At 51.0% G+C, this 7,809-nt stretch overlaps 2 pseudogenes; both read left to right on the forward strand.

Moving 5' to 3' along the window:
• Positions 1-2,204: 2,204 nt before the first annotated feature.
• On the forward strand, positions 2,205-6,572 carry LOC116951875 (small ribosomal subunit protein eS19 pseudogene; annotated as a pseudogene).
• Positions 4,041-6,572, forward strand: LOC142930868 (large ribosomal subunit protein uL18 pseudogene; annotated as a pseudogene).
• Positions 6,573-7,809: the final 1,237 nt, after the last annotated feature.

The following is a 7,809-nucleotide window of genomic DNA, read 5'->3' on the forward strand; positions in this document are numbered from 1 at the left end:
CACCGAGCAGAGAGAGAGAGTGAGAGATCTCTTGTCCCATATAGGTGTGTGGAGGAAAGAAGAGGAGAGGGTGGGGGTTATCTTTGTCCATGAATGGTCATCCGCGGATCGTGAATCGAGGATCAATATTGTATAGAATTCCGCTCAGTCGATGCGGCCTCCAGCTCAGAGTTGATCGTAATTGTGCGGGTTCATCGCTGCGCCGATTCGTTCGCGAATTGATGCCGCGGTTCGGAGTCATCGCATCTGGTGACTATGACGTCATGTGACAACAACAACCGCCATTCGCCACTAAGTGGCGGTGACGTCACCACGACGCTTGTGCCAGGCCATGTGCACCTTGAGGCCACGTGAAGCGTCGAACGCCCGCTGGCAGGAGGTCACGGGGCAGACCCAGCAGGTGCCACGGGTCGACTGACTGAGATGACCGAGATGACTGGCTGATGCACCACCTGTGCCCCCTACTGTGCCAACTTGCTGTGCTTTAGCCACCCGGCGCTCCGCTCGTTGTTGTGAGCGTCGCTCCTCTGCCCTCCGCTGGTACCAGTCATCGGCAAGTCCACTCAGCTCCACGTCCTCCTGTACCACATCACTCCATCTCTTCTCTAGCCCGTGCGGCGCCCGTTTAGCCCCCTCGATCCGGCCGAACAAAAGCTGTTTGGGCATGCGGTAATTGGGCATGTGACACACACACCCACACCCCCTCCTCTTTTGTGATTGGCTCATAACTTGTGTGCGAGTGTGCAGAACTTCTTCCGCACCATACCTGGGCCAAGCGTGCTAATCGGAGGTGCGGGGGAAGGACACCAACCCCCCCATCTGCTCCACGCCCCATTTCCGCAGACGTCTAGGAGGAGACATATCCTGGGATATGCCAGGAGAAGGCGGTACAGCAGAGTGTGGACTCATCTCCATCTGTTCCACACTCCCTGCTACCCGTGGGGTGGTGGCTGGAAGGACGCATATCGTGCATGATCGGTGATTCCGTGGCAGTTCGTTGTTATTGTATTTCAGCCCAAGGCCCCCCTCCCCCACTCACGCGCTGTTGGACTCACTTGAGACTCCGTGCCCACTGGTCTCGTGGAGTCGCGCCCTGAAGTGTACCTCCTGGTACTTGTAGATTCTGGACATGGGTGAAAGAGAGCTTCGCAGCTCATCGGATTCATCCAGTATGAAACAAATATTCTGATGCACGCAGCCTTGGGGTCAACCCTGCGTGGACCTCACATTTCGGCAGCCTCTCCTATCCTCACACTGCAAATGCATTTTTTCCTTTATTCTTTGTTGCTGTTGTTGTTTATTTTTTTATACGGCAGTATGTGTGACTTGGCTCACACAGGAAAGTTGCATTATGAATGAATGTACAGGGTGGGCCAAAAGTCAGCTCCTTAAAAAAAAAAGTGTGACTTATTTACAATAATTTGACACCTCTTTGTAGTTTTTAGCAAGCTTCGTGTCGTCTTTTGCACGCTTTACCACAACAACAACAAAAATGAAAACAGATGCAGATGTGGCGCCAGATTTATGTTAAACGGCTTCCCCGTGGCACACGAACGAGGGGAGGTGAGTAGAGTCAATGAAGCCAAGCCATGGATGAAAAAAAATAACTGGAAAGGGAAGAGAAGAGAGAGGAAGGGATCCCAGGGACGGAGGTTCCAAGAGGCAGAGGCATTAAGGCACGGCTCAAGGTGAGCCTGAAGCAGAGATGAGGGATGGGCAGGTAGAGCGGGAAGGGAATGAGCCAGCCAAAACGTCGGGGATGAGGGGTGACGATGGGAGGGAAGAGAGTGAGCGAGAGAGAGAGAGCGAAATGGAGTAGGAAGAGAGGGGGCAGAGAGAGAGAGGGGGGGGCAGAGAGGGGGGTAGAGAGAGAGGGAAGGGGTAAGGAGAGCAGAAAAAAATAAGAAAAAACATATTTTCTTGGGTCTTTCATTTAAAAGTGGGGGGGGGGGGGGTTACATAAAGCAAAGCATAAAAAAACAAAAAAACGAAATGATGAACGGAGCAAAGTGCCGACTACACCGAGCATCTTCTTGTTTCCTCTGATCGTCATAAAAAGGGAGACAGGGAGAGGCAATGAAGGATAGAAAACAGGGGGAACATATACATAGAGTAGGGAGAGAGGGGGTAGAGAGAGAGGGGGGTACAGAGAGGGGGTAGAGAGAGAGGGGGGGGTACAGAGAGGGGGTAGAGAGCCTTCTCTCTTTTTTTAAATGTAACCTTTAGCTATTTATTTTACGCTTCTTACATATCAGCATGCAAGTATTCAAACATGTTTCTATATCTTGCATTCACATTACATTTTTAATGAAATGATAACACCAATATTTTTCCTTTTTTTGTATGTATAAAACTGAGGAACGCCTAACATGTTGATACCACCTACTGTGCTACCACTTATACGTACAGGTCAGGAAAAAGATGTGCAAGGTGACTTGCCCCACACACAAAAAGATTTTGCAAAGATTTAAAAAATCTTCAAAAATATGTATAAACATGGCCCTTGCCTTAAACAAAAATAATTAATAGTTCACGTTTTTTGTTTTCGATTTGATGCTTTCGTGACTGCAGGAATTATTCTTTGGTTCTTTCTATTGATACGTGACTTTACCGAAAGAACCAAAGAATAGTTTTTTTTTGTTTTACTTAAACAGATATCCGCGCACCATCACGATGCCAGGCATCACCGTGAAGGACGTGAATCAACAGGAGTTTGTGAAGGCCCTCGCGCCCTTCGTCAAGAAGTCGGGCAAGCTGAAGAATCCCGACTGCGTGGATACAGTGAAGCTGGCCAGACACGAGGAGCTGGCGCCCTACGATGGTTGACTGGTACTCCGTGCGCGCAGTACCAGTCACCCTCAGTGCTGAGACACTTGTACCTGCACGGCGGCATCGAGGTCGGCGCCATGACCGAGATCTACGGCGGTCGGCAGCGCAACGACACCAAGCCGAGAGCTACTTCGCGCGCGGCTCCAAGAACGTCGCTTGTTGCAAGGTCCCTGCAGGACCTCGAGAGCCTCAAGAGGGTGGGGAAGGAGGCTGACACCCACAGGGCACACGGACCTCGACCGAATCGCTGGACAGGTTGCCGGAGCAACGCCAAAGAAGCGCTGAGTGCACGCACCTGTTCACTCGCATGGAAACCAGATGAATGAAATCCACATTTCTAGATTTAAAGCTTTCGTGACTGCTAGGATCCATACTCTTTGGTTCTATTGGGTAAAGTCACGTAGGTGAAAATAAAATAACAAAAAATCACGACGTTTCGGCCACAACACAAGCGGCCTTCATCAGGTGAAGGGACGAGACTGTCTGGAGGACAGCGCTGGAGTTGAAGAAACCACGCTCAGATCACGACCTTTCCTAAAATCCGCCAATCAAGTGCTAATTTTTATGCTAATTTCTTTGTCAGAACACCATTGTTTGCTCGCACACAGGTCCGATGTCTGAGCGTGGTTGTGTTTCGCTAAATTCTCCTGTTTGATTTGTACTAGGTGCCTCGGTGAATGTATATGCTCTAACTTTAACATAGCTATTTCTGTGACCAGTTACAAGCTAATCACTCAGCTATTTCAATGCTAATTCGATGCTAATTTCTTTGTCAAGGGGTACCCCTGCGGATGTGTATACTTTAACTTAGCTATTTCAATGAGCCATTTCAATGCTAAATTATATGCTAATTCCTTTGTCAAGGCGCGTGGTCTTTTTCTTCTCACACAGCTTAAAGGTCGTGATCTAAGCGTGGCTTCTTCCACTCCAGCGCTGTCCTCCAGACAGTCTCGTCCCTTCACCTGATGAAGGCCGCTTGTGTTGTGGCCGAAACGTCGTGATTTTTTGTTATTTTATTTTCACCTACGTGACTTTACCCAATAGAACCAAAGAGTAGAAATCCACATTCTCACGAAAAAAAGAGAGGGAAGGGGTAAGAAGGAGGAGAGCAGAGCGTGAAATCTCTCGTGAAATCTTTCATTTAAAAAGGTGGCGGGGGGAGGGCACATAAAGCAAAGCATTGAACAAAAAAACAAAAAACTAAATGATGAATGAAGCAAAGTGCCGACTACACCGAGCATCTTCTTGTTTCCTCTGAGCACAAGAGAGGAGGGAAGAGCTCTCCAAGTAGGGCATCACCGCGGGACTCACCAACTACGCCGCCGCCTACCACACCGGCCTGCTGCTGACGCGCCGCCTGCTTGCCAAGCTGGGCCTGGACAAGGTGTACGAGGGCCAGGCCGACGTGACGGCCGATGAGTTCAACGTGGAGAGCGTTGACGGCCAGCCCGGCGCCTTCACCTCCTACGCGCACCACCACCGGCAACGAGGTGGTACGGCGCGCTCAAGGGCGCAAGTGCACCCTGGGCATGTGAACGTGGCGGACTGCCATGCGTTCGCTAGTGGAGAACGACGAGGCCGCGTGCAAGCGGCAGTTCTCTCGCTGCATCAAGAACGGAGTCACCCCCCCGACATGATGGAGGGACTGTTCAGGAAGGCTCACGAGACGACGATCCGAGAGAACCCGGTGCACGAGAAGAGGCCAAGGAAGGAAGTGACGAAGAAGGCCCAAGGGGTGGAACCGTGCCAAGTTGTCCCTGGCCCAGCGCAAGAAGAACAGAGTTGCTCAGGCGAGCTTCCCGGGGGCAGCAGGCCAGCGAGCCGGCGGAGTGACGTGCTTGGGGCTGTGATGCTGTCAGCGCGACAGCTGCCAACAACCGAGGGCAGCATGCCCTGCCGTGCTGCAGTGCTGGGCGGGAGCTTGTGGTGCTGGTTTGGAAACGCCTTCGAAAAATGATCTAACCTTGGACATTTCGAATAAAAGACACGAAACTAGGAACAGACATAAAAAAAGAGAGAATGTGAGGCAAGGATCACTTCAGTGGCCCTCCCGGGGCGAGGCTCATCCATTGCACTGCGGGTGGGTTGACCCCTGCGATTTCCCCCAAATGCGGGAAGCTCAACTGTATAATTTGTGGTACTGGGGGACTGCGTTCGCGCTAAGTCGAGGGGCTAAATGTGATGTCGTCACTTGTGAGCCAGTCGTGTGCGAGGGCGACTGTGGTGGTGGTGAAGCCGAAACCACGAGTTGCCCCATCCATGCCAAACATACCCTGGCGGCATTGCCGCAATCCATAAAGCAACTACTGCCACCTTGGATTCGTTGAAGGACCTTAACAGTCAACTGTGACATCTAAGCAAACTGTTGCTTACACGCCATGCGAAATAATAATAAGAAGAAGATATTAGGGCTTAATTTTAGATGGAGCTGCCCGTGGCTGAGCTAAATAAATATATTTCAGACCTTAAACACCTGAGCCCTCGGTAGCATTTTCATGGGAAATGAACACAGTGCGTGAAAGCTCAGAACCTGTACCTTATGTAAATGTCTGGTGGACTTGTAAGAGAAAATTCCATTGCCCAGCAACCAACTTCTACATTTCGGGGGTATACCAGTAAAACATAAAGTTGAATTTCTCCGGAACTATCCAAGCTATGGACTTGGTTCAAGAAATGTGTGTTATTATACTGGCTATTATAGCCATGGGGCAAGGCATTTACTGGTTCTCAAGCACCTAGAAGTGCACTCTATCACACAAAAATTTGTCAATTTCGCCGAACAACTAATCCACTGTTATTTGTCTCCACCACATTCACATCCAGGCTATTTTGATATATTCCTCGTCGCCAGTGCATCTACTTGTCTGTGTCTGTCTCCGACAGTAATTCCACTACCGCTCACGGGAAGTGGCAGTGGAGTTTGCGAGTGCATGGCGCGATAAACACCAGCCACCCAAAGTTCGATTCCCGCTCACAGGCAACATCGATGACGAATATCAGAACCCGTTTCCGGGCCTGCCCGAGGTCGACTCAGCCTTAAGTGAGCACCTGGTGGGGTGTGTAAAACATGAGCATTGGGGAGACAAAGACGGTCGGGCGTGGAACTGGCCACACCCACCCCCTCGCGTGCCGTGCCGGCCTTCAACCAGTCTAATAAAAGCTATACGGGCGGGGATCTTTGTATTTTATTATCGCAAGAATTTGTCAAAGCGTAGCACAACTGCCAGCACAAGATAGGATTGGCGAATTCGGCTAACGTTATATTGTACGAATCGGAATCACAACACATGTTAGAGCAGACACATTAAAGGGTTCCATTTTTATATAGACAGATAGATATGTGTTCTCTCCTTTCGCCATGCAACCCGAGTATAATAAGGTTGCATCCACTTCGCCGCAGTGATGCCTTTCACGTTACGCAATCGTTACAAGCTGGAAAATGTCTTCCTTCGCAAACATTTGCCGAGCAAAATGTATTAACCGAGCTGCAAATGGCTCGCACACCCGGCCAATGAAATAAACGATTCGTGCACATAACAGACGCATCCGATGGAGCAGAGCAATGCGTTTTAGGAGGCACCCAGTGTGCGCCTGGATTGTTACGAACGTGCATATAATAATCCACCTCACAGAACACACGCGTGCGGAACGTGGGACGTCGGGACAAAGTGCTGTCACTTTGGTTTTCGTCTGCTTTATTCGTCGGTGTGGCGTATGAAGAATAAAAAGCCGACAGCGTGTTACAATTGTGAGTTTTATTGTTGTAAAGCCGTTCCTCATTGCAGCATCCTGGATGGGCAGCCGAGTGGAGTCTGCGGGTTGTATTCGCTCGTCATTCCCCCGCACCTCCGATTATAATCACGGTTGGTTTACGTACGGTGCGACACAAGTTCAAAGTGCATTCATCAGTTAAATTATGCCCCGTGACTCGCCCACCGCTCAATTTGCAATTCGCTGGGAAGTCCCTGATCTTCCACGGATTGATTAAACATCCTCCACTCCTTCCACGTGGCGGTGGCGGTGGTGGTGGTTGTTGTTGTTGTCCGGCAAAACAACCCGCTACCTCCTCGCGGTGCCGGACGGGCAACTCTGTCGTGGACAGCGCTGTGGGGGGAGTTCCAATTTTGATTGGCTCCTCCCCTCATGGCATATGTGTCCACCACAGGGGCTAAACGGGGGCTCTAGACGGGTGCGAGGGGCTGGTAACCCCTCCACCTTCAATTAATTACCACAAAACCACAAATTAAACTGAAATATGTAACAACTAAGCTTGTGCCGGAGGCCCCGGGGGGCCAGGCGTCTATGACGTCTCCTGGCCAAACCCCAATTGGCGGAGCCAGGAGATTGAATACCTACCCTCGGGGCTACTCCAGAAACAACGAAAAGCCACTACGGGTGGCCACGTGGAATGTTCGAACGCTCACTGCAGAGGAGAGGCTACCACTCCTCTGTCGGGAGCTGGACCGGTACCGCCTGGATCTATGCGGCATTCAGGAGGTCCGGTGGACCGGCTCTGGCTCCTGCCACCATGAGGGGTGGACAGTCCTCTACTCGGGGCAGCAGACTGCCAAACAACAGGGTGTGGGTCTTCTTTTGAACAAAAGAATGAAGGGGGCGTGGGAGCGTGGCGGTGAGGTGTGGGAAGCTGTAAGCCCCAGGCTACTTTGGGCTCGCCTTCCCATCAACCGGAGGCGAGGAATGGTGGTCGTGGTTACTTATGCCCCCACCGAAGATGAACATCCGTGGAGGGATGCAGGCAAAGCCGATGAGTCAGATGCCTTCTATGACCTCCTGTCACAGGTGCTGGCTAAAGTGGCCCCTCGGGATAGAGTCATCATGTTGGGTGACTTCAATGCCCGAGTTGGTCATGATACTGGCACCTGGTCTGGAGTGATTGGAGGGCATGGGCCAGATCAGCTCAATAACAACGGTAGGAGGCTGCTAGATTTTTGTGCAGCCCATGGGCTTGTAATTACCAAC

The sequence above is a fragment of the Petromyzon marinus genome, chromosome 44 (assembly GCF_048934315.1).
Source record: "Petromyzon marinus isolate PM22_M1 ecotype Great Lakes invasive population chromosome 44, UKy_Petmar_22M1.pri1.0, whole genome shotgun sequence".
In the NCBI taxonomy this organism is placed as follows: Eukaryota; Metazoa; Chordata; class Hyperoartia; order Petromyzontiformes; family Petromyzontidae; genus Petromyzon; species Petromyzon marinus.